General features: G+C 31.2%; 1 protein-coding gene and 1 long non-coding RNA gene across 3 annotated transcripts in view; one reads left to right on the top strand and one right to left on the bottom strand.

Annotated features, from left to right (window-relative positions):
• Nucleotides 1-26,411, bottom strand: part of LOC129915738 (uncharacterized) — a 279,418-nt gene that overhangs the window by 188,858 nt on the left and 64,149 nt on the right. The window lies entirely within an intron of this gene.
• Nucleotides 25,276-26,411, top strand: part of LOC129915577 (kelch-like protein 4) — a 42,651-nt gene continuing 41,515 nt past the window's right edge. For both annotated transcript variants that reach the window (XM_055995188.1, XM_055995195.1), the window contains exon 1: nucleotides 25,276-25,542. The gene's annotated coding sequence lies outside the window, so the exon portion shown is untranslated. The remainder of the gene's footprint in view (nucleotides 25,543-26,411) is intronic.

Here is a 26,411-nt window from a genome sequence, read left to right on the forward strand (position 1 = left end):
CTTGGTATAAAATTTTTTATAGGTAAACAAAAAAAAAAATATATTCCATAGCGTGAGAACATAAAAATAAATGTTTTTTTTTTTTGCTTTTTTTAATGAAATTTGATTAAGTTCAAAAATTCTAGCTCTTTTTGTAGATGTCTGATAGACCTGACCGATATATATATTTTGAGCTAAGACAATAAGCTTTCAAATAGTATTATAGGTTGTTAGGGAACAAAATGGAATTAATGACATGAGAAGATAAAAATTCATGTTTTTTTCCTTTTTTTGATGAAAATGATTGTTTTCAATAAATTATTTTAATACTTTTTGCGCATTGTAAAAATTTAAAAATGGTTTAATTCCTAAGAAGAAATACTTGGCTTTGAAATTGCATAATTTTTTTTGTAAGCTTTTAAAATAAAAAAATTAATAGGTATAATGAGCTTTTTCATGTAAATTATGATTGTTTGAAATAAGTAAACGCTTCAATTGACTCATTTTAAACAAAAGCACACAAAGTGTTTTCTGACGACGTTATCACGTAAAATCATCGTCCGTAAACCGGCTTTACAAACAACCTCTTTTTTTTCTCAAAGATATTGCAAAAAGAAATTTATGATATCTCAAAACCTTAGTACATATCATAATGAATGGTTTGTTTGATCCAAATTGCTACTTCTGATTTGGATTTTAAAAAGCAACATTTTAAGGAAAAATGTATTTTTTCAATTAAACATCAAAAAGAACTTCATTGAAAATTAGTTTTTTAGATATGAGAAGGTATAGCTCAAAAACCAGACGTGATAGAACAAAACTGTAAACAGTTTTGAATTTAGCACACTAAAGTCAATTAAAATCACCTTACAAAGTTCTTGCTCCCGACTTTTTTTTTTATTTTTGCAGACAAGTGTTATCGAATTTAGCTTTTATTACAATTTCGTCAGAAGTGAACAATGAAAGTTAACAATTCAATAAATCGAAGAAGAAAAGAAAACAGTTTTGAATTCTGAAATTCCTCAGTGTTCACTCAGAAAAAAAAATCAAACTGATCTACTTTTGGCAACTGATGTCAAAGAATCAGACGGCGGATTTAAAAGTTGAAGGTTGGGCTACTTTTTCCTTCGCATCCGTCATGCTACACTCAAAATATACGCGATCGGAGACCTATAACGTTTTGTAGAGATAGTTGCACTGATTACGAAATGTTATTTAAAAACTCCGAAATATCCCTAAAATCTGGAGTTAAGGGAAAAAACGGTTTTTTGGACCTTCCCTTTACCCATTGAAAAAAATCTAGCTTCGTCAAATTTGTACCCATTTTAGATTTCTTAACAGTTTTGTATAAAAGGCATTTAGAACTTTTCAACAATGTATGTATAAACATGTGGTTCGGTTAACCCTCTGTAGGTACACCTCTTTTTTGCGAATTTTGTTTATACTTTTTAATGGCGCTAGAACTTTTTTCGGTCTCACTATTTTATGGAGAATCATATATGAAATTGATGTAGAATTTTCCGAGGAATTCGAATACTGTATTCAAAATTCAAAAAAAAAAAACTATTTTCACCCTTATAAAGACACTTTTCTGTGACTATAAAGACTTATAAAGACACTTTTCTGTGACTACTTTTCATTTTTGGCCTTCCAAATTCGCACCCATGTGCCGACAGAGGGTTAAACTATCTAGAATTTATAAGATGACAAAGTTCAAAAGTTCCATGTTTTCGTTCGTCTTAATATTCCCAAAAGTTTAAAACTTATATAATCTCTTCGAAGAACACTCATTTCATATATTTTATATCGATGTATGATCAGTGCCGGTTTAAGCACTACCGGCGCCCCTGGGCAAGATTGCAAGTGGCGCCTCTAAAAAAAAATTCATCTAAAAACAATTTTTTAAAATCACGAAAAAAAGCAATAGCAGATTATTGGTTACCTCTCATATACTTGTTAATGCATTTATTAAAAATGTGCAGTGTATTAACTTAAAAAGGTTAACTTAAAAAAAAAATTAATTATTCATGTCATTTAGGCTCAATTGACAAGACTACCTTTATCTCTGACTTTTTTGTTTAAACACATTTAAATATTAGGTACAGTTGGTCTTATTTGAACAATATTTTTTCAAAAACTTTTTCAACTAGGTACATAAATGTCGTTTTCGATTGGAATCACTCAATGATTCACTCATTCTGAAATCCAATAAAAAACTTTGAATCGCTTCCACCCAATTCTAAAATTTAATATCTGTATTGGTGAAAAATCAAATATTGTGTTTTGTTTTTTCACTAGGAGAATAAAAAACTTGCAGCACGCTTCTTAATGATTCCAGGCGCTTCCGGACGGCCAATCGAAAACAACATACCTTTATAAGTATAAGGTTTGTTCGTTGTGAGCTCTAGGGCACTCTGGGTCGCTCCGAATTCGTTGTCAAGCGTTTTTTGTAGCTCCTTTTTCAACCAGAGCTATTTCCTCTGTGTTCGATGTTCGCTGATGAAACTAAAGCTCTTAGGTGTTCGATGTAAAATGAAAACCAGAGAAACTCTGATTTTTTCACAGTTAATTGAAATGACTTAGAGTGCCCTGGAGGGGGGAACAACGAACAGACCTATTTTTTTATTCTCACACACAAACGTAGTTTTTATGAGAAATGGAGAAGCTGTGAATTTTGGCATTTCTGGATTTTGGGTTTTCGGGATTTTGGGATTGTGGGTTTTCGGGATTTTGTGTTTTTGGGTTTTCGGAATTTAGGGTTTTCTGGATTTTGGGCTTTCTGGATTTTTAATTTCGGGATTCTGTCCGTCTCCCTTCTCTTTCCTTATTCATTACTATAGGGGCACCTTTGTAAAAATTAAATTGGTAGGAGGAATATTAGGATTGCTTTAGTCTTTCAAAAGAAATTGGGGCGCCTTGTTCTTCAAAGATTAACGAAGATTTTGGACACCATTGTCCTTCCGGAAGCCAAATAAATTAACCCAAAATTGGGGGGCGCCTTCATTCTTCAAAAAGTTTAGGACAAACAATACGAGCGCCGCGCCGTTGAAAATGTAAAATAGAAACAAATTGGGGAACCTTTGTGAATGTAAAAAAAATAAAATGCACGACTGGGGTCGCACGTACTTGCTCTTGCAGCTCAAAGCACTTTTATGTTAGTCTACTTGTAGATTTTAAAAGCTGGATCTATATTTAAAAAAAAATTGATATTGGGGAAGAGCCGACATTTAGGGCAAAATTATGTTAAATGAAAAAAAAAATTTTTTGTTATTTGACTTTTTTGAGAAAAAATAAAAATGCAGTTTTATTGCCACTGCTTTAAATATTACGTATACAAAGTTTAATCAAAATCGTTAGAGTCGTTTTCGAGAAATTCGTAATATCGTATTTTTTGTATGGGAGGTATACGTTCTAAACGAGATATAAAAAAACAAAAAAAAACCAACTTTCAGAATTCCATAAAAATCATCTGTACCAAATTTGAAGAAAATCCATCCACCCGTTTAGGCTGTGGAAATGTGTACAGATGGACGCACAACCGCACAGACGCACAGACGTACAGACGCACGGACGGAATTGCGAGACCCACTTTTTTGGAATTCTCCATCATCGTAATGTTGGTTTTGATTAAAACCTCAATTTTTTTTTGACACGAAACCAATACTTGCCCTATAGAGCAAGTAAAAATAAAACATCGATTGGAAAAACTTCGTTATTTATATAACTTTCGTAAAAGTTCGGGGCGCCTGCGGCGCCTCTCAATTCTTGCGCCCCTGGGCGACGGCCCAGGCTGCTTCCCCCTAAAACCGGCTCTGTGTATGATTAAAACTCATTGACTCCATAACGAAAAAGTTTCTTTAACTTTCTCCTGGAAAAATTTGTTAATTCATTCCTGAATCTAAAATCGCTCCTACAGCTTAGAAAAAAAAAAAAAAGAAACAGATGTTTCCTTGTGCACTTTCTTGGAGTTAATTTTCTTGTCATTCCAGAAGGGAAAGGTTCAGATCTTTGTGTGTTAAGCCGACTTTACCATTTTCAATGACCTTTTTTTTTTCTATTTTCGAATCAGATTAGGTAAAACTTTCAAAGCCAAAAAAAGAAAGGAAGTTAAAAAGAAATATTTTAGATAAAAACCAAGTCCTGCATGACTTTCAGTTCTAATTCGTTTGGTGTGGTTTTAAGCTGTGTTTTTGAAAAGCTTAGGTAGATATAGAACGTAAGAGTTTTGATGAGACTTTGAAGGGTTTCTTCTATCAAAATATCTTTTTTTTTTCTTTGTTATCCTTGTCTTTTGCAGAATTCAGGTATACCTTTAGGTATCTCCTTCTTAAAATATCCTTGGAAATTTCATTCCTTTTGTATTCATATAACACACACACACATACACACCTATCATTCCAACAACGCCCATAAACGTTTCTATAGCTTATACGTGTGCCATTGCCATAATCTGTGCTGTCAGTTTATTTGAAAATTTTAAATTTAATATAAAATTAAGTGTGTGCGGGAGGATGCGGGGCGCTAAAGGATGCGCTTAAATAATATCCCGGTGCTGCTGTCCCAGGACACAAAAGCTACATAAAATATTCCCCTTTGCAAGGCATCGCGCAAGAGAGAACAAAGAAACTCTGAACTATAGAATCACCCATAAGATTCTCGATTATGCTACTCTTGCCTGGAGGGTGGGTCTGGGTAGTGTAGTGGCTGGCATGGTTATAGTGTTTTGGAGGGTGCGTGGGTTGGTGAGGTTTTGTGTAACTACAGCAACGGCTTCAGCATGCCATACCTCTTTGCCTTTTGATTCTTGCATCCACGTTCATTTTGGAATGCAAAATTATGGAAATAAACGCTTGTAATCACCCGCCATCTTTGTTAGGCAAGCAAAAAGGGGGCGAGGGGGGGGCGGTGTTGTTTGAATGAACATTTTATAGTTTTGCGTTGCCCACACTCAAGCTTCATCTAAAGAACACTCCAGAGCCCATCACTAATACCAAAATATTTAAATGCATTCCACTTCTATCTATGACTGTCTGCATATACTTATGTACATATATGCAGTTATTCATCTCTATCTATGTATTGTTTACGTATACATGAGTTTGAATATTTTTTTTTTGTGAAAACCAGAACGAGAGAGAAAAGGGAATTCATGTTTAGCCCTGGAATTTTGTTATTGAGTTGCCCTTATGTGATTTTGTAAACTGCTGAATATAATTTTTGTTCAAAAGAAACTCGTAACTACTCAGTCAAAATGGAGTTAATCCTGGCTGAATTAAATATTTCAGCCGAAACTGGTCAATTTGCAGACAATAATAGTAAAACTCAGCAGAAACTAATAAATACATTGTCGAAACTGTTAAATAAATAACCAGCTGAAACTCGTAAAACTCAGCTGAATTAGAAATATCTCTGCCGTAAATGCTAAATTCTTAACTGAAATTCGTAAGTCCTCAACTGGAAAATATAAACTTTAGCTGAAAAATATATAATTCTTAGCCAAAAACTGGAAAGTTCTCCACTGAAACTTTCAGCTGAATATAAAAAAAATATCTGCTGAATAATATATATTCCAACAAGAAGTGTTTAATGCCTACACCGAAAAAAAAACCAATATCAATTTAACATTTTTTAAATATCAAATTAACATTTTTTAAATATCAGCCAAAAATGCTCTATAAAATGTGTTTAATAATATTTAAAATGTTAAAACAATATTTTTATTATCAGGATGATATTTAAATGTCACATTTTGGAAATTTTTTTTGATATTTTATTATCATTTTTTCATATCAATTTCTCACTCCAAATTATTGAAAAAAAATAAAATAAAAAATTGTTAATGTGTATTAATTTAAAGGCGCTTTGTGTTTTTTCGAAGTAAAATGTATGATTTACTGAGAAAATTTGATCGGCAATAAGATTTTACTTCACATAGTTTGGGAGAAAATATCAAAACAATTATACCTATCACCTATAATAGAAAAATAATATCACCACTATTTTGTAAAGAATATTCACTTTCAGTAATGTTTTGAAAAAAGAAAGAAAATTCTTAAAATAATAAAAATAATAAAAAAGAAAAAGAAAGAAATAGGTTCCATTATAATAAACTAAAACGTAAAATCTAATCAACACTGATATTTTAATTGTCAAAGTGAAATTTCCACTATCCACTTAAACTTTAAAAAATATCAAAATGATATTTTTATTGTGAAAGTGAAATTTTCACCATCCCATCTGAAATTAAAAAATGTGAAAATGATATGATAAAATATCAAAATTGATATTTTAATTGTTGGACGACTTTTGTCACTGAAAAATGTTAATTTGATAGCTGTTATTATCAAAATTTTTTTTCGGTGTAGCTAATACTAAAAACCAGCACACCACGACTAAAATTTAAATATTTCATTGAACTGAAACTGGTAAATTTCCAGCTGAATACTGTTAATCTTAGCTGAATTAGATATATTGTAGCCAAAAAGGTAGATTATCAACTCAAACTGGTAAATATCAGCCGGGCCTTGTAAATTACCAGCTGAAATTTAACTGAATTAGATATACCTCTTCGAAAAATGCTAAATTGTTAACTAAAAGTGTTAAGTCTTCAGCTTAAACATATAAATCTTAGCTGATAAATATATTTCTAAGCCAGATGTCCTCCACTGAAACTCTTAAATTTTTTGCTGAATGTGATAAATCTCTGCTGAATAATATAGGTACATAATATATCTCAACAGAAAGTAGTAAATACCAAGCCAATACTGGAAAATTCTTATCTGAAACCTTGACTGAAAAATTAATGTCTCAGTCAACTGAAGGTGAAATCGTAAATCTAAGCTGAATTAGATTTATCGCACCAAAAAATAGCTGCCGAGATTATTCAAATTCTCAGATGGAAGCAGTAAGTCTTAGCAGAGTATTTATATCACAGTCTTGACTGGTAAATTCTCAACTAGACTTGCAGATCCCCAGCTTCTGAAACGTGCTAATTTCCAGACATTGACAAATTTTCAACTGAAACAGGTGAATCTCAGCTGAATTAAATATATTTATATTATTTATTGCAACTGTTAAGTTCTCGATTTAAAGTGTTGAGCTCGCATCTGAAACTGGAAATATTTGCTGAATTAAATATATCTCAGCAAAAACTGGTAAATATTGAGCCGAGGCTGTTAAAGCTTAGCCAAAATTTTAGCAGCTGCCAAAGCTGATAAGTCTTCTAGTGAAACTTGTTACTCGTTATATCTTAGCAGAAACTTGTAAACCTCAGCTGAATAAGATATAATTTGAATAGAAATAGGTATTATACATAGCTGAAACTGGGAAATGTCAGTAGAAACTGCATCATCTTCAGCTAGAGCTGGTGAATCATAGCTGAATAAGATATATCTAAGCACAAACTGGTAAACTCTATATCAATATTGTCAAATTCTCAGCTGAAACCACAAAGTCTTAGCTGAATGAGATAAATCTCAGCCGAAACTCGTAAGTTTCATCTGAAAAATGTTTAAATTTTAATACCTAGCCAATACTGGAATATTCTTAGCTAAAACTAACCAATCTCCAAATAATAAATTTCTCCATTAACTGGAACTAATGAATTCCCAGCTGAATACGGTAAATTTAAGCTGAATTAGATATAATTTAGCAGAAACTGGGAAATTTTTAACTGAAACTGCATAATTTCTCAACTAAAAATGGAAGGATTAGCTGAAGTCGATTTTTATGCGGTGAGACTGGTAAATTTCCAGTTGAAGCTGGTAAATCACAGCTTAATTCGATATATTTCAAGGGGAACAACCAAATTTTCTATTTAATCTAAAAAATTTCGTGCTGAATCTCTTAAAACTCAGTAATAAATAGAAATATCTCAGTCAACTAAAGTTCTTAAACTCCTAGCTGAATGTGGTACATCGTAGCTGAATTAGATATATTTCAGCACAAGCTGGTGAACTATGCACCAATATAGTCGAATTCTCAGCTAAAACAGAAAATCTCAGCTTAAATATATTTATCGTAGCCAAAACTGGTTGATTCTCAGCTGAATTGGAATTATCTCAACATAAAATGATAAATACTCAGCCCATAATGGTATTTTCTCATGTGAAACCAGTAAATCTCGGCTGAATTACATATATGCCAGCCGAATCTGGTAAATCCTTGACTGAAAATGATAAATTCTCAGCTGAAACTGCAATTATTAGCTGATATTTGGCAACCCTATGCATAAATGTACTGAATAATCTTTGGCGCTATCCTTCGAAAGAAACTCATACTCTCTTGTATCTTCACTTCAAATTCGCTTTCGTTTTACGCTGGCTGACTGCTGCTACTGCTCCGGTTCTACTAGACTCCCCGGCTACATGCAAAATGGATGCACGTTTTGGGGTGTAGTTAATGTGTGCCGAGCCGATGCAATAGTACTCTACAACTCCATTTACCAGACTCGCTCTCTCTCTCTGCTGCTTTATTAATGTGGACAGAAACAATCGCAGCAATATTATTACATAGATACATGGTGTAAGGTGGATGGGTGGCTGATGGTGAGTCCATATCTCTGTGTAGTCCTGCATCCAGTTGTATAGAGCCCGGTTTGTGATAAATGTATGCGCTTCACCATTAACCTGACGTTGTTGTCGGTGTAAGGTATCTCAAAAAAGGATGAGAATGGAAATACAAGGAACAAACATGGTTGCTGATGCTCCTTGTCATAGCTGTTTTCGTTCGTTCGGTTTCATCCAGCGTTGCCACAGAAACAACTGCTGAAACTCAACTTCCCCAACATACCGCCTTCCCCCTCTTTTACCAACCAAACCTAAAAAAAGAACCGGAGTCGTATTTTGCCCACTTTTACGAAGGGTGAAACCAAACTGATGATGATGATGATGACGATGCCGGCAACCATAACAATGTATTTTTATTTGCATTCACATCGTTGCCAGGTGATACGGAACAATCATGGAAATGATAATGGAGAGGTGAATCCGAAAATGCACATACATGTTTTGCCAGACATTCGTTGGGCGGATTATATTACAAAATCCAAATAATAAAAAACGATTTTGTAAGAGAGGGAACTGAGCTGCATCAATGAACAATATTTTCCAGAGCAGAAAAACAAATTGGAAATCTAGGAGTTGCCATGACAACATGCATATCTCATACTCAACTCAGAACTCAAGGAATTATTTTTAATACTCTGTGAAAACCAATAGTTACGGATGGAAAAATATTGAATTTTAGAAAATTTACTAATATTGTTATCCCTTACAATTACAATTACAATTACAATTACAATTACAATTACAATTACAATTACAATTACAATTACAATTACAATTACAATTACAATTACAATTACAATTACAATTACAATTACAATTACAATTACAATTACAATTACAATTACAATTACAATTACAATTACAATTACAATTACAATTACAATTACAATTACAATTACAATTACAATTACAATTACAATTACAATTACAATTACAATTACAATTACAATTACAATTACAATTACAATTACAATTACAATTACAATTACAATTACAATTACAATTACAATTACAATTACAATTACAATTACAATTACAATTACAATTACAATTACAATTACAATTACAATTACAATTACAATTACAATTACAATTACAATTACAATTACAATTACAATTACAATTACAATTACAATTACAATTACAATTACAATTACAATTACAATTACAATTACAATTACAATTACAATTACAATTACAATTACAATTACAATTACAATTACAAAAAAATTAATGCAATATGTGAGCATTAAATATTTTTTTATTTATTTTTTATTCGTCGAATTTCTTACAATTTTGATAAAATTGTGAGAAATTCGACAAATATTAAAAAACTTATTGCAATTGAAAATATTTGCATTTAAAATAAAACTTTTATTGCAAACACAAATATTTTGAATTAAAAAAAAAAATTTTTAATGCAAATAAAATATTTTCTGCATTAAAAAAAATATTAGGTAATTGAAAATGTGTGCATTAAATATTTTTTTATTTTTTTTTAATTCGTCGAATTTCTTATAATTTTGACAAAATTGTGAGAAATTCGACAAATACTAAAAAGGAAAAAAATATTTTTGTCAGTTGCAGTAAATATTTTTTTTTTTAATTTCAAATGCATTTTTTTTTTCTATTGATATTTTTACAACTCTGATTCTAAGTAATTTTAAGCATAAGAGCATCCTTTACGAATATGGTACAAACCAGTCGTGGATATTATTTATTAATTTCATCAAAATTGTTTGCAAAATCAGTTGCTTTTTAAAAATAACACTGCTACCATTAATTTCACTTAAAAGTTTCTTTTTTGGAAAAATATACCTATCTTCTTAATTGATTCTTGTGCTGTTTTTCTTTTTTTCTTCCAGGAATCTTCATTTTTGGAATCATGTTACATATTTGAAAATAAAATTATTTGAAAGGACTATAATAAACTATTGAAAATGGCCTCCTGCTGATAGAAAATTTTTTAAAGTTGGAAATTACTCTTATCCATTCCTTCCAACTGGCAACACTGAAAAAGTGCAAGTACACAGAAAAAAAAAAAAAACAAGAAAATTGACAACTATAGGTACCAAAAAAACCTCCTAAAATTCAAGCAATAAAAGACTTTCAAAAACTGACTATACAAAAATAAAAAAAAAAAATTAAAGGAAATTCAAAAAGAAAACCCTTCTTTCATCGAACTCTTGCCAGAATCACTATGGGGTTGAAACTGAAACTTTGCACACTATCAAATCCTGATATTTTATTGAAAATACCTAGGCCTGGGTGCTCTGGGCCCAACTGGATTAGAGAGAAGAGAGTAAAACAGAATGAAATCCGGGTGAGCAAAGAAAATCATCATCATCATCATCATCCAGCAGCAGCAACAGCAGCCCTAGTAGCAAAGCAAGTGTTGTACACTGCCACAGTGCCACTGTCTACTGCCACGAAACTGGAAAAGATCAATACCGAACAGGATGCCGCTACAGGATATACCAACACAAACACATCTCCGTCCTAGTATACATTATGTGCCATCAGGGAAATACCGTCCATGGGTGGAGAAAAAAAAAAACCACCAACACCCAACCACCCCCGCCTAAGCTTACTACATCCATACCCTAACGCCATCTACACCACCAACCGATAACAAAGGCTGGGTGTGGGTTGTAATATTTCTGTGCACGATGCTGGTTGAGCTCGGAGTTGATGGTGGTTGTCTCCATGGAAACACTCTGTGGAGTTGTGTATCATGCATCCACCCCCACAAAAAATCACATACACACACACACACACACACATATTCCAGGGAAGGCTGAGAATATCCTTCACTCTACTCGGTTCAATTCGCAGCTCTTAGCACTTCTTCATGCAGTACTCTCTCTCTCCTCTAAGTTCAGTCTCCTGGTATGCTGGTGCTGGTGCTGGTCCTGGTCCTGGTGGTCCTGGTACGTCCGTTCAATTCCCTTCCGTTTGGTTTATTTTTCACCGAAGTGAATTTAACTGCCTTGGAATGATCGAAATGAATGCCTTTTATGAGCTCTACACTCAAGTGTACGTACCGGAGATTTGTAGCATAAATATTTTTGCACCACATCCACCTACACACAAGTTTTTAGGTGCGGTGCTCTGTGTATTGTTGTGTGCTGTGTGTCGTGCTGGTGGCTTGTGATGGCAAGAGGAGCAGAGCATACATATAACTTTTGTCAGGATAATTGGGTTCCGCCGGGTACCCTGTGGGTTGCACCAACAAATATCGTTCGTGTTAAGCTTGCAGAATATGCTTTTGCCGCTGAGTGGCGCTGTTGCCTTACCTATAAGCGAAATATTTCTGTGTTGGTGTGTGTTGTTTTGATACGGTCGAGTTTTTTTTTTTTTTCTGTCACGCATTTGTATATTTACGAAAAGACGACATGGCGTGGTATATTTTTTTGTCAGCTAAAGGACCCAAGAATTATCAAAAGAATTTAATAATGTTCAGTATTCTTTGTAGTCCTTTTTTTTTTCTTGTTGTTGTTTGGCTTCGGTTTATATTCTACCTTTTGAATTGTGATGGATTTGTAACACTAAGAGATCCTTATGTATTCTCCTTGGTGGGGGAAATACAAGTCCTGTTTATGTTTTTTTTTCTCTGGTTTCTCGAGTTTCTACGATTTTTCTTCTTCAGGTTTTTTTTTTTTCAATTTTTATGCTGTGGTATTTTCTAATAAAATCGACAGAGTTAACGAGATAAGAAGTTGCCAATCAATATGTAAATTCAACACATAAGAGATATATAATTTTTTTTTTATAAACCTGTTGAAAAAGATTAAGAGGGTGTGAATCATAAATATAAAAGGTATTTTAACATGGAAATGGGGGAATACTTTAAGAATGAATAAATGAATTTAAAAAAATAATGCTGACAGCTCTTCAAAAGAAAGACCCCTTTAAACTCTATTAAAAACTGACAACCAAAAGTTTCTTTGAGGTCTGATTGCTGAGTTATTTGCATTCAAACATTTCTTTTTCTTACATTCGGAGGCAGATAACTGGGAATCGGAACAAGTTTTGGTTTACAGATATGAGTTCACAGTGTTTTTTGAATTGCTATTGGCGGAAAAAAATTTGTTTTAAAATCTTTCCAAGTTCTTCAAGTGAGACATCAAAAGAAAGGTCTCTTTAGACCCTATACATAACTGAAAACCAAAAGTTTCTTGGAAGTCTGGTTGCTGAGTTATTAAGATCCAAATTAGAAAAAGTGACGTAATTTTCCCCCGCTTCACCTTTAGTAGTGCGGTAAAAATTGCAATTAAAAATTAAAAATAAACTATTGGATGTCTATTTGAAAGTTAATAACCTAAAGTTGAATACGAATGAGAATTTTTTAAAAATTCCATCATTTAATAGGGTAAATAGGGGTCAAACTAAATTGCAATAAAATGGCTATTTTCTAAACGCGATGTTGTAAAAAGTTTAATTTTTTTCAAACGGTAGATAAATTTATTGTAAGGCTCACAATGGTATTGAAAAAATTTAAAAAAAAAATTAAAACCAAGTTATAAATGATTTTTTAAAACTAAAACATGAGGTAGACCTTTGACAAAGTGGTTATTATAAGTATTTTTTTTTTTTTACAGTTTGAAAAATGCCATTCGAAAGATATTAAAAAGAATTCTTTAAAAGCACCTACTTTTTTAGGGGTATTTTTATGTATTTAAAAAAAAAAACCTAAAATAAGTTTTTTTTTTTAACAAGTAATATCTTTTGATCTAAGGCAGATACAAATTTGCTTTGACTTTACTGAGCATGCTGATAATATAACCTTACATTTGATTTATCACATATAAAGGTACATTTACTACAAGCTACACAATCTTTAATTGAAAAACTTCAAAAGAAAAAAAACACCTGTGGAGATGTGTTGCCGATGATCATCCACCGGTGTAGGAAGTACCGTTATCTCAGTTTGAAATTTCGACAAATATGATTGAAGCATCATAGTAAAGCTGAAATAATAAGCTTTTAGATGATAAGAAATTTATTATAGGGTGTCATATAAAAAAATCGACTTTATGGTAATGGAAGAAAAAAAATTTTGATTTTTCTTGCTTTTTTTTTGATGAAAATTGATTGGTTTCAAAAAATTCTAGCTCCTTTTGTAGATGTTGTAGAAACGTAGTTAATGTGAATATTTCGAGCTGAAACAAAAGGCTTTCAGATGGTATAAAATTTATTATAGATTATTTCCTATACATAGATATATAAAAATTATATAAAAAATGGATTTTTGCGTAATGGAAGTGATTTTGTCACTTTTTTTTTATAAAAAAATGATTATTTTCAATAATATTTTTTAATACGTTTTGGGCATTGCAAAAATTTAAGTATGATTTTATTCTATAGAAAAAATACTAAGCTTTTAAATGGTATAATTTTTTGTAAGCTTTTTATATAAGAAAATTAATATAATGAGAAAAAATAAGGGAATTTTTCAAAAAGTTATTTCATTTTTCTACAAAACATAAAGATATAAATATTTAAGGTCTTAATATTTAGTTCCTATAAAGCTTTACAGGTGTTAATGTAGCTCCTGTAAAGCTTTAAAGAAGGGATAATGTTTGTTGGGTATGCGTTCAGCTAAAAAAAAATACGAATTTATTTTTCTAAGATTTTCGAAAAATATCCAAGGGGTACCCCTTGTCTAAAAAAACAGGGGTTTTCAAAAATTTGCTCCAAATCCATCGAGTGAGACATCAAAAGAAAGGTCTCCTTAGACTCTATTCATAACTGCAAACTAAAAATTTCTTAGAAGTCCGGTTGCTGATTTATTTGTATGCAAACATTTTTTTCTTCTAACATTCGGGGGCAGATATTTGGGATCAAAGTGTCAAAACAAATTTAGGTTTTGGTCTTTAAATATCTCTGAACAACTAATAAATGCCCGTTGCAAACTAATGATGACAAATAGTCTGTTTCTATTCAACTTCATTAAAACCATGTTTACGCCCGGGCGCCATTTTATCTGTAGAGAAAACCAGTCTTATATAATTCTTTTTATTTCCCACTTTATGTCCCACACTTTACTGATAAAGAAATCGAGAAAACCTTTTAACATTAGTGTGTTCATTGAATTTTCTTTTCCAATATCTTCTTAATCATTATGAATAGCTATTATGTAACAGGAACATGTTCAAAACACCATCTTGCTAAAAAAAAATATTCAATCTTTCTGTCTATCCTTCATTTACTGTATCGCAGAGGGGTAAATTATTTCCCAATTCAATAGCTCATATTTTTGTGCTTTCAACTTGAAATGAAATACAAAAAAGAAGAGGAAATAAAAAAGAAAAAAAACCATCATAAATACAATTTCCCAAATAAATATAGTATGAAAAAGAATATAATAAGGAATGGCAATTTACTTATCCACAATTAAGCTGGATGTGCTGAAGCGCAATCAAGTGAATTTGAAATCATAAATCAACTGACTGTCGATAAAGCAAAGTAAAAATGAGAAAATTCAATGAATAGTTGTTGTAGAGAAATCCAATTGAAGAAATTGCTAACCTTTTTTACTTGCGATATAGGTACTATAGGGCAAGTTTAGGATTCGTAAAAAAAATCGAACTCGAGATAACAATTTTACATGACATTACGATGATGGAGAATGCCAAAAAAGTGGGTCCGGCAATTCTGTCTGTCTGTCTGTCTGTCTGTCTGTCTGTCCGTCTGTCTCTATCTGGAGCTGCAGCCTAAACGAGTGAAGTGATTTTCTTCAAACTTGGTAGTTAGCAGTTTTTGGTGATTCCCTAGAGGGGAAATTGAAATTTTTTTTTTATGACCAAAACTAACGGTACCTGCCATATAACGGAAATAGAAAAGTTAATTTTTTTCAAAAACGGCTCTAACGATTTTGATTAAAATTTTTGTGTGTAATACTACACATAAGGGCCAACTTTTTAAATAAAACAAATATTTTTTGTACCGTTATTAACGGTACCTGTCATAGAACGGTTTTTTTCGTTTCTGAATATCTCGTACAACATTAACCCGATTTAAATGAAAATTTTTATACAAAAGTGTGTTAGTAAAGATAATATTAAAATTTTAGAAAATTTTCAAAAAACGCATTTTTGGTTTTTTAAAAAATATTTCAAAATTTTTTTTTGAAAAATCAATTTTTTGAAAACGGATCAATGAAAAATTTTGAAATTTAGTTTTTATGTGTAAATTAATTATTTCTTCAAAATGGCATACCAACTTTTTTTTTGAAAAATGTTAAAAAAATTTTATATATAAAAAATTATTTTTTTAAAAAACGGCTCCTACAATTTTCAAAATTTTTTTTCTAAAAATACCTTTTTATACGAGAAATAAAATGGCATATTTGTTTTTTTTTTTAAGATATTTTAAAACGGAGTTTTATTAATTATAAAAACAGATTTAATTTTTTTATACTACTTATGAAATTTCTTCAAAATATCGAATTTTAAATTTCTTGAATAAAAAGCTTTAACATTATAGTTACTTTAAGCATAAGAGCAAGTACGTGCGACCCCAGTCGTGCAATTTATTTTCTATTCAATTCAGTAATCCTATTCATTTAAACCACATTCGAAATTTGTGATGTTTTCTGAGAATGTCACTGTCTCAATGTGATGGTGACAGGTAATCTTAAAGTAAAAGTTTGCTAACTTTCTTAGGAGTGAGTGAGTAGTTCCCCGTTGCGAAATGGTTAGAGCGATGGACTAAGATGCCAGAGGTCTGGGTTCGAATCCTAGCCTCTACAAAATATTCTTTTTATAGGGGTACTGTCTTCTTTGCAGCACCCACCGTCGCACAGTGGCGCCTTTGGTGATTTTGAGCGTCAAAAACACTTTGCACGGTCAGCGAAAAGTTATGGTACACTGAAGGTTATTATTATGGAGAATACGAAAAAGCTACCAACTTTATTTTTATTCAAAATGGTGGCTTCAAAATGGTGGGCAGAATAAGCGGATAACTAGAATTTTCTTTCTTCAAAACTGTATAAAAGCTAGAAATTTGACTAAATACATGTCAAATGGTGTTATTGAAAACAAAGGCCAACAAGTGCCAAATTAGTACATAAAACACAATTTTAGACCTCCGCTTTAGACGCTTTTAGACCTCCGCTTTAGACGCTTTTTCATTTTTTTTTAAATAATCAAAATTTTGCCATCTCTCCTATTTTCTGTTTTTATAAACAGTGGTTATATGGTTGCCAACTATGTTTTAAAATAAATTTAAAAAAAAAAAACATGATTTAATTACAAATTACAATGTGTAATAAAATTGGGCATTTCTTTTTTAAGTGAACCAAAATATACTTTTCTAACAGATTTTAATATTCTTAATTCAAATTCAAAAAAATCTTAGACCTCCTGTTTCGAAGATAAAAAGAAATTTTTAGCTTCTTAACTCTCAAAAACATGACGTCATTAAGAATATTAAAATACATATATTAGAAAAGTATATTTTAGTTTACCGAAAAAATAAATTATCAGTTTTATTGAACATTGAATTTTTCATTATATTATGTTTTCGAATATTTACTTTAAAACATATTTGGCAACCATAAGCCCCAAAATATTATATTTTTTAGGTAACATAAATAGTAGAAGTGTAAAAAAGTCATTAACTAAATACACTTCAACCGTCTAACCGAAAACACTAGCTTACAAAAAAATAAAAAAATTAGACACAAATTACCGTTATACTTTTAATGTAAATTCGAGCCCACTTACTTACTTATTTTTATGAGTAGTGCACTTACCGGCAAAAATAATAAGATAATTTTCTTTTAAAATCTATGAATAAGTTATAAAGAAATGATAATTTTTGTAACGATCAATATTTTCGACTCATTTTGCTACTTTTTTTGTTTTTGTCTGTAACTTGAAAAGGAAGCCGAATTTATAAAATTTTATTAAGAAATTTTTTGTAGATAATTAAATTTCCTATCAATATTAATGCTTTTAAAAAATTTGTAAATTAAAATAATGTAAAAAAACTCAAGAAAAACGATTCAAAAAAGAGAAAAAAATGACTTTTTTGATGTTTTTATTAAATATTCTATATGTATCCTTTGAGCATTTATAGACAATGAATATTTAATGGAGAAAAAAAATTACTTAATCAACATAAAAGTCACATACGGCTAAATTTTGATAAAATATGGACTTTCAAAATCTACTGTTTTTGGTATTTTTGAGTCATTTTTCTTTAACATTTAAAAATTTCCTTATTCAAATGTTTTGATACATTGCACTTAAACACCTGGAATAGCCCAAAAAAGTTATTCCAGTGAATTATTAATTCAGCTTTCAGGTGCCAGTTTTTCAGATTGATCGTTTATTACCCTCTAGGGTAGCCCGAATACTAAATATGGTGTAAAAAAAACGACAAAAAACTTTGAATAATCATATCTCGAAAACGTGTCCATCGTAATTTTTTTTTAAGTATTTCCGAGTTCCTGAAGTCAAAGTACGTAAGAAAAAAAAACTGTGGAATTGAGTGTCAATTTTGGCTGTAAGCCTGTGTAATTAAAGCAAGACGCAAGAGGTAAGTAAAACCAGCGCGTATCCATAAACTTAAACCTTTTTATTCTTTGCAAAGTCATTTTTATACCCGCTTTAAAAATGCAAAACCTTCAAAAAAGAAATAAATATTTTTTGCAAAACTCTCATTTACCCACACGACTTAACATCAAAGTTATATAACCAAGATCTTAAATTTACATAAACCAAAATAAGTTGCTTGACTTTTAACCTTTACTGTAAAACATAGGTTTGACGTGAAACTCGTAGTTTTCTAAAAAAAAGAGTGTGTGTACACATGTACACGCGACTGAAGTTATACTTCTAATTCAGTATATGTAAATGAATTTCATTTGATATTTTTAATTTCTATTATTAAGTAATTAATCCACACTTAGTTTTTTTTTACATTTTTATCAAGTGAACATTAAATTAATTGTTTCATCCTCCTTGCGTCCATGTAGTTTTCAATTTATTCTGTGAAATTTACTCATGTTGTGCGGTTCAGAACTTACGGTGTATGGTTAACGAAAGTAAATGAATTGCGCATAAAATGTGCGATATGGTAATTTTATGAGAATTGTGTGTGCTTCAGCACTAGTAGTACCAATATGGAACTTGCAGGGTTGCTACAAAGCTCAAAAGTTAGCTGAGCTCAGCTCACAGCTCAGCTCAAATTTTGAGCTAGCTCACTTTTGAGCTATGTACCATAGCTCAGCTCATTTGAGCTGAGCTGAAAGTGAGCTGAGCTGATGGTTGAGCTGAGCTGTTGGGTGAGCTAAGGTAAAGTGAGCTGAGCTGAGCTGTGATGTGTGAGAAGATACATTGATTTTTATTTGGAAAGTATAATGAAATATGAAGATATTTTAAACTTTTATAAAACACCATAGCTTAAGATGTTTGGTTCTAGTTATTAATGGAATTATTTTAACACATGGATATTTTTATAAATAAACAAGATAATTTTTCGTGATCTTTTCTCTTGGTTTTTTTAATAGTAAATATATTTCTATTTTTTTAGTAAAATATTTCTTTTTTTATCATAAAAAAAATTCCGGTACAATCCGGTTTTTCGACTTTTTTCAAAATTCCGAGAAAATCGCGTTTGAAAGTTGGGGTAAATTTTTTTTTCGAAAAATCCCCGAATCTTTGAACGCTCCTGGAAGCTAAACCGCTTGAGAGCAATTTTTGGGAGTGATGCCAAATGATAGCTTGTGTCATGGGCCTACGCTTTGCACATTATCAGATTTTTAAAAAATCGCCTTCCATGTTAAACCACCACATCATGCCTTCTTTTTCAGAATCGTGCCTATTTTTTTTTTACTTTTAAATTCTCCCGGTTTGAGAACGCGTGGTACTACAGGGATGGGAGTTGTACCCAAATGTAGGTTAGAGTCTCCGCTACCTTTTGGCATCAAAAATTTTATTTTCATTTTCTTCAAAATTCCGCGATATAGGCGTTGGAAGTTGGGGGCGCTGAACGCTTTGATCTAGAGACAGGGGAGTGGTGCCATATGAAAGCTTATATTCTCAGCTACCCGATAATGGTATAATCTGGTTTTTCGATTTTTTTCAAAATTCCGAGAAAATCGCGTTTGAAAGTTGGGGTAAAATTTTTTTTCGAAAAATCCCCGAATCTTTGAAGGCTCCTAGAAGCTAAACTGCTTGAGAGCAATTTTTGGGAGTGATGCCAAATGATAGCTTGTGTCATGGGCCTACGCTTTGCACATTATCAGATTTTTAAAAAATCGCCTTCCATGTTGAACCGCCACATCATGCCTATTTTATCAGAATCGTGCCTATTTTTTTTTTTACTTTTAAGTTCTCCCGGTTTGAGAACGCGTGGACCTACAGGGATGAGAGTTGTACCCAAATGTAGGTTAGAGTCCCCGCTACCTTTTGGCATCAACATTTTTTCTTTCATTTTCTTCAAAATTCCGCGATATAGGCGTTCGAACGCTTTGATCTAGAGACAGGGGAGTGGTGCCATATGAAAGCTTATATTCTCAGCTACCCGATAGTGGTATAATCCGGTTTTTCGATTTTTTTCAAAATTCCGAGAAAATCGCGTTTGAAAGTTGGGGTAAAATTTTTTTTCGAAAAATCCCCGAATCTTTGAAGGCTCCTAGAAGCTAAACTGCTTGAGAGCAATTTTTGGGAGTGATGCCAAATGATAGCTTGTGTCATGGGCCTACGCTTTGCACATTGTCAGATTTTTCAAAAATCGCCTTTCATGTTAAACCGCCACATCATGCCTATTTTTTCAGAATCGTGCCTATTTTTTTTTTTACTTTTAAGCTCTCCCGGTTTGAGAACGCGTGGACCTACAGGGATGAGAGTTGTACCCAAATGTAGGTTAGAGTCCCCGCTACCTTTTGGCATCAAACATTTTTTTTTTCATTTTCTTCAAAATTCCGAGATATAGGCGTTGGAAGTTGGGGGCGCTCACTTTCAGCTCAGCTCAAATTTGAGCTGAGCTGTGAGCTGAGCTGAAATGTGAGCTTTTTGCAACCCTGGCAACTTGCAACATGGAAATTACCACATGCAACTTGTCACATGCAACTTACCACACGCAACTTGCCACATGCAGATTGCCACATGCAGATTGCCACATGCAACTTGCCACACGCAACTTGCCACATAAAACTTGCCACATGCAACTTGCCACATTCAACTTGCCACATGCAACTTGCCACATACAACTTGCCACATGCAACTTGCCACATGAAACATGTAACTTGCAACGTGTTGTGTGTTTTATGTTTGCCGTACTGCGGCGTACTGCATTTTTAAATACTAAAGTACTGCCTACTGTAAAGGTGAAACGACAGCCCTGCTACCCAGGGTGATCGCGTCATAATCCCTTTGACATTCTTGTCAAAAAGTAAATTTTCATACTCACCCTCCCATAAGAAGTATAACTTCAAAAAAAAAAGGTGGGGTACAAACAACGACAACGACAAAAGGTGTTTAGCTCCTGGAGCTGGGCTTTTCGTAATGTGTATACACAGAGAGTGTGTAACTAAATTTAATGCCATTTAGAGTGTAAACGAGCATAAAAAGCTCAATATCATCGCCTCCTTGCTTGCTACTGCTATTCCACCACAACCAACACCTTCACCATCAAGTTTTCACTGAAAATAATAAAAACTAAACATAAAAAAAAAATACATCACAAGGAAAAGAAGGGTAAAAAACAGTATAAAAGGGTTCCGCGTTAAAGCAAGCCACGGTGTAACTCTATTAAAGTTTTTTATCTGCTTTTATTTTATTTATTTTTTTTTTTTTTGAAAATTGTTTTAAGTGCCTTCAAAATGATGATATAAAAAAAACTGCTATACACTCTTGTGAAAGAGCCTTTGAGGCATATATATTCACTTAATTGCCACCCGCCAAAGGCTTTTGGGATATCTAAAAAAAACAGTGAGTTGGTGTTTTAACTTTTTTATGCTGCCATTGAGAAAATTCTGAAGATGCTGAATTGTTTATGTGCGTCTTGGCCTAAATAAATGGACTTTTTAATGCCTTTTTTGTGTGGATTTATTCAACAATTTTTGTTTTGTATTGTATTAATTTTAATATTTTTTTCTTATTCATACAAAATTTTAAATAAACTTAAATTAATCTCAGCACCCATAGCTGTGGAATACCCTGACCCTGAATACCCCGTGGAAGAAATTTAGGGATCAAAAATAAAAAAAATCAAATTTTTTGACTGTATTTCCCTTAAAATATACTCAAATAAAAAAAAAAAAATTTTTGAATGGTTTTGATCTCTTTTACCCACTATATGGATCGGATAACTTATTTATTCAGCTTTAATTTTCTTTTTGACGTGATAACGTCTTCTAAATCGATGAACCATGGCAGCCACCACAAAAAAGTGACGCCATTTTCTAACGTTACCCTCTCGCACTTTCGCAGTGCGGCAAAAAATTTCAATTAAAAATTAATAATAAACTATTAGAGATACAAAAATCTTCTATAGCTTATTTGAAAGATAATAACCTTAAGCTTAATCCAAATGAAGGATTTTTAAAAATTCCGTCATTTAATAGGGTAAACAGGGGTAAAACGGAAAGATGAAATTTGGGCTAAAATCTAAACGCAAAGTCGTAGAGAATTGATTTTTTTTGCTATAGATAGATGAGACTAATTTAAGAATAACTGCATTTACACAGAGAAAAGTAGACCACATAAAATAGAACAAAAACAATAAGATTTCTCTATGGTTTTCATCCAAGAAGGAAACCTTATTAAAACAATCGGGTTTTCCTTATTGTTTTAAAATATGCAAAAAAATAAAAAAAACGATGACCAGGCTGGGAATCGAACTGGAGACTTCAAATCATTAGTCAACCACCTTACCACCTGAACCAACCTGCCATGAAAATATTGATCGCGATTTTTGTTCTAGTGCTCAGTTGCAAAAAAAAATCAACTTTTCAGTCAAATTTTAATAAGATTTTCTCTATAAAAACAATAAGAAATCTCCTTAAAAAAACCTTATTAATCGTTGATTTTAATAAGATTTCCTTATGAAATGTATGGACGGTAAAACAATATGGCAATCTGTTAGTTTTTAGCGGGTCATATTTATCTCTGTGTAAGAAAAAATTCCAAAAAATTTTTAAACTAAGCTATAACGTTTTGTTTGAATGTTGTACACGTGTTGGGGCTATGACAAAAATTCTAAAGATGCCAGGTGAAAGATGAGAGACAAAAAATTTAGGGGTCTGAAACGGATTTTTTTTTAACACTCTGCGTTTCGAAATATGAATTTTTGAAAACACCTTGTTTTTTATGGGTATTTTTTGGTAATTTTTGATTTTTAGCTTTTTTTTGGAGCGTTCAAAAAATCACTTATAGGACATGTAGGTTTTGGCCTTATGCATTCATGTGCTAAAACTTGGAAACGTTTAGCGAGTTTTGATTGAATAACGGAAGAAAAAAGTTTTTAAAAAACACGTTTTTTTTACCGTTTTTAACCGATTTTCATCGTTTTTTTATTTTTATCTTTTTTTCTTTAATAGATACAGGAATAAAGTATATCGATTTAATTTTTGAGATAACGGTAAAATAAAATTTTACAATTCAACAGGTTATAACTTTTGACAAAGAGCAGATAGAAATTTTATTAAACTTTAATGAGCGTCCTGATACAATTACCTTTCATTTGGTATATCACACATAACGGTAGACTAACAACAAGCTACACAATGTTAAATCAAGAAACTTGCAAAAACCTCAAAACACCAGTGGAGATCTGTTGATCATGAACAGCCACCAGTGTGGGAAGAACCGTAATCTCAGTCTGGAAATTCGACAAGTTTTAACTTCTCTTTCAGGTATCTTTGAAATGAGATTGATACGTCATTTGAAAGGTAAAATAAAAAGCTTTCACATGGTAAATTTGTTTATAGATTGTCAAACAAAAAAATTGATTCCATAGCCTGAGAACATAAAAATAAATGTTTTTTTTTTGCTTTTTTTAATGAAATTTGATCGAGTTCAAAAAATTCTAGCTCTTTTTGTAGATGTCTCATAGACCTGATCGATATATATATGAGCTAAGACAATAAGCTTTCAGATGGTATAAAAATTTTTATAGGTTGTTAGGGAAAAAATAGAATTAAGATAAAAGATAAAAATTCATGTTATTTTTGCTTTTTTTTTAATGAAAATGATTGTTTTCAATAAATTATTTTTATACTTTCTGCGCATTGTACAAATTTTAAAATAGTTTTACTCTTAAGAAGAAATACTTGGCATAATTTTTTTGTGTAAGCTTTTAAAATAAAAAAAATTTATGTAATGAGAAAATAAAAAAGGTATTTTTTTAGCTTTTTCTTGTAAATTATGATTGTTTGAAATAAGTAAACGCTTCAATTGACTCATTTTAAACAAAAGCACACAACCTGTTTTCTGACGACGTTATCACGTGAAATCATCGTCCGTAAACCGGCTTTACAGAAAACCTCTTTTTTTTAACGGAAAAAAGATCCTTTTGTCTTTAACCATCAATATTTCAGCAACTGTTGATTGCACAAGAAAATTAGGGAGTGTTTTGAAAACATAATATGTATTTTTTTTTTTTTATTTCTAAAAAGTTATGATTCAAGCCAGTTTATTGTTTTGTTCGATCGAATTTTTCCAAAAAAAAAAAAAAAAATAATAAAGGATCACGATTTTGACTTTAAATGATCAAAAACATTTTTACTTTTCTTGATGCATTTCTTAATTAATTAAATTGCTATAAATCTATGTTTGTATATGGTTCAACTGTACATTGTAAAAACCTTGCATGGAGTGAGACGGGTAAAAAAAAACACCCTTAGAAGATTGTTTGGCATCACCATCCACCAGTGAGGGAAGTACTGTAATCTTAGTTTTAATTTTGACATGGTTGTCTTTACACCCATGTACCTTTTTTTGTAGGTGTCGTACAGATATGGTCGAGACATATTTTTACAGGTAAAATGATAAGCTTTGGAAGAAAATAAAGTTTTCTTTTTTTTTGCTTTTGATTTTTCAAGAGAATTAATTGCATCCAAATAATTCCAGCTTATTTTCTAGCAGTCGTACAAACATGATTGAGGTGAATATTGCTAAAAAATAAGCTTTCAGATGATTAAAAACAGGCTGTCATGTAAAAATATTGACAGTGTGTTGTGTAAAGAAAAAAAAAATAAATTTTTTCATTTTTTTTTTCACAAAAAATGTGTGATTTCAAGAAATTATTCTTATACATTTTACAAAACAAAAAAAAAATACTGCATACATAAAAAATAAATAAAGTTGATAGAAAATAAATATGCAATAGCTTTACCGCGGCAGTGTCCGTGTGCCACAAATCTTTTGTTTTCATACTTAAACCAAATTATATGCTCCAGCTTTGTATGACATCTTATACAAATCATAATATGCATAAAACACCTTTCAAAGTTACTCGGGCGTATGCGTAACATTTTTTTCTTTTATAGCTGATTTTAGTGAAGCTAAGTATAATCCAACATTTAAGTCTAATATCATTTAAACGCTTTCCTCAAACGAAAGTAAACTAATTTGTCAAATGCCTATATACAATTTTTAATTTGAAATATTTAAACTATCCCTGATCAAAAACTTGATAGTAAAAATTATCAATATTAATATCAATAATTTTTACTTTATCACTTTCTCTTGCATTGTACATTGCGGATTTTTTTTTTATAAACGTTATCTCAGATTTCATGTTTGACTCATCAGCTGATATCAAAATATTTGGATTTTTCTTATCTTATCGCTGATTGCACATCTAGTGCATTTTTTGATAGCTTATTAGATGGCATGGCATTAGTTGAGTTTCATAATTCGTTTAGTAGAAGTTTGTTTGCGGAATTGAAATTATTCTTATTTTTAACTAAAATACATTGTTTTCACATCAATTTTAAAGAAAGAAGATAGATTCTGTTGAAAATATTATAATTTATCAGGTTTGTACCTTATTTCAATTTGTGGTTTTACTTTACAGTAACCAAGTTCTAAGAAGTATAAAACAGATTTTCTTATACTAAAATACACAAAAAGATTATTATTATCTTCCTTAAAAGAACAAACCTAAACTTCTCTATTATATTCTTTTCTTAGAATATTTCCATCAATCAATCTTTTTTTTTTTAATATAAATCCGACTTATAAAAAGAGATTTAGTTTAAGTTGTTAACGTGAAAAATACAGAAGACAAAATACAGTGCGTTTTATCTGATAAATCGATTTTTTTTTTTACTTTACATTAAAGTAAACAAAATAAGTGTGTCACTTTATTTATTTAAAAAACTAGTAAAGCGCATATATTTATCTATACGAAGTTGGTAATGAGTTGACCAGTCACGTAAACTCACCACAAAACAAAGAAAAAAAATGAACTTCCCTCTTTTACTTGCCTTATAGGTACACGGAGAAAAAAGGGGGCACCTTAAAATAAGATAATGTCCACCTTAATCTTAAAACAATAGGATTTCCGCATAAAATAAGTAGAATTCGCTTTAATTCTGTCAAATTTAAGGTGAACTTCATTTCATTTTAATACGATCCCCATTGACTGCAAGTTTTTTTTTCTAATTAAAATTTTTCCACAAAAAAATACATAATTTTCCGCTTAAATTTAGTATATAGATTTCTTTTAAATTTGCGCATTCAAGAAATTAAGAAGATTTATCCGCTTAATTTAAGACGAAATTTATTTTGGCAAAAAAAAACATGCAGAAATCCGCTTAGTTAAATGCGGAATCCGATTGTTTTAAGTTGTTTTTTTTTCTCCGTGTAGGACATGTTTAGGATTGGCTGAAAAAATCAAACTCGT

Source organism: Episyrphus balteatus, chromosome 1 (genome assembly GCF_945859705.1).
Source record: "Episyrphus balteatus chromosome 1, idEpiBalt1.1, whole genome shotgun sequence".
In the NCBI taxonomy this organism is placed as follows: Eukaryota; Metazoa; Arthropoda; class Insecta; order Diptera; family Syrphidae; genus Episyrphus; species Episyrphus balteatus.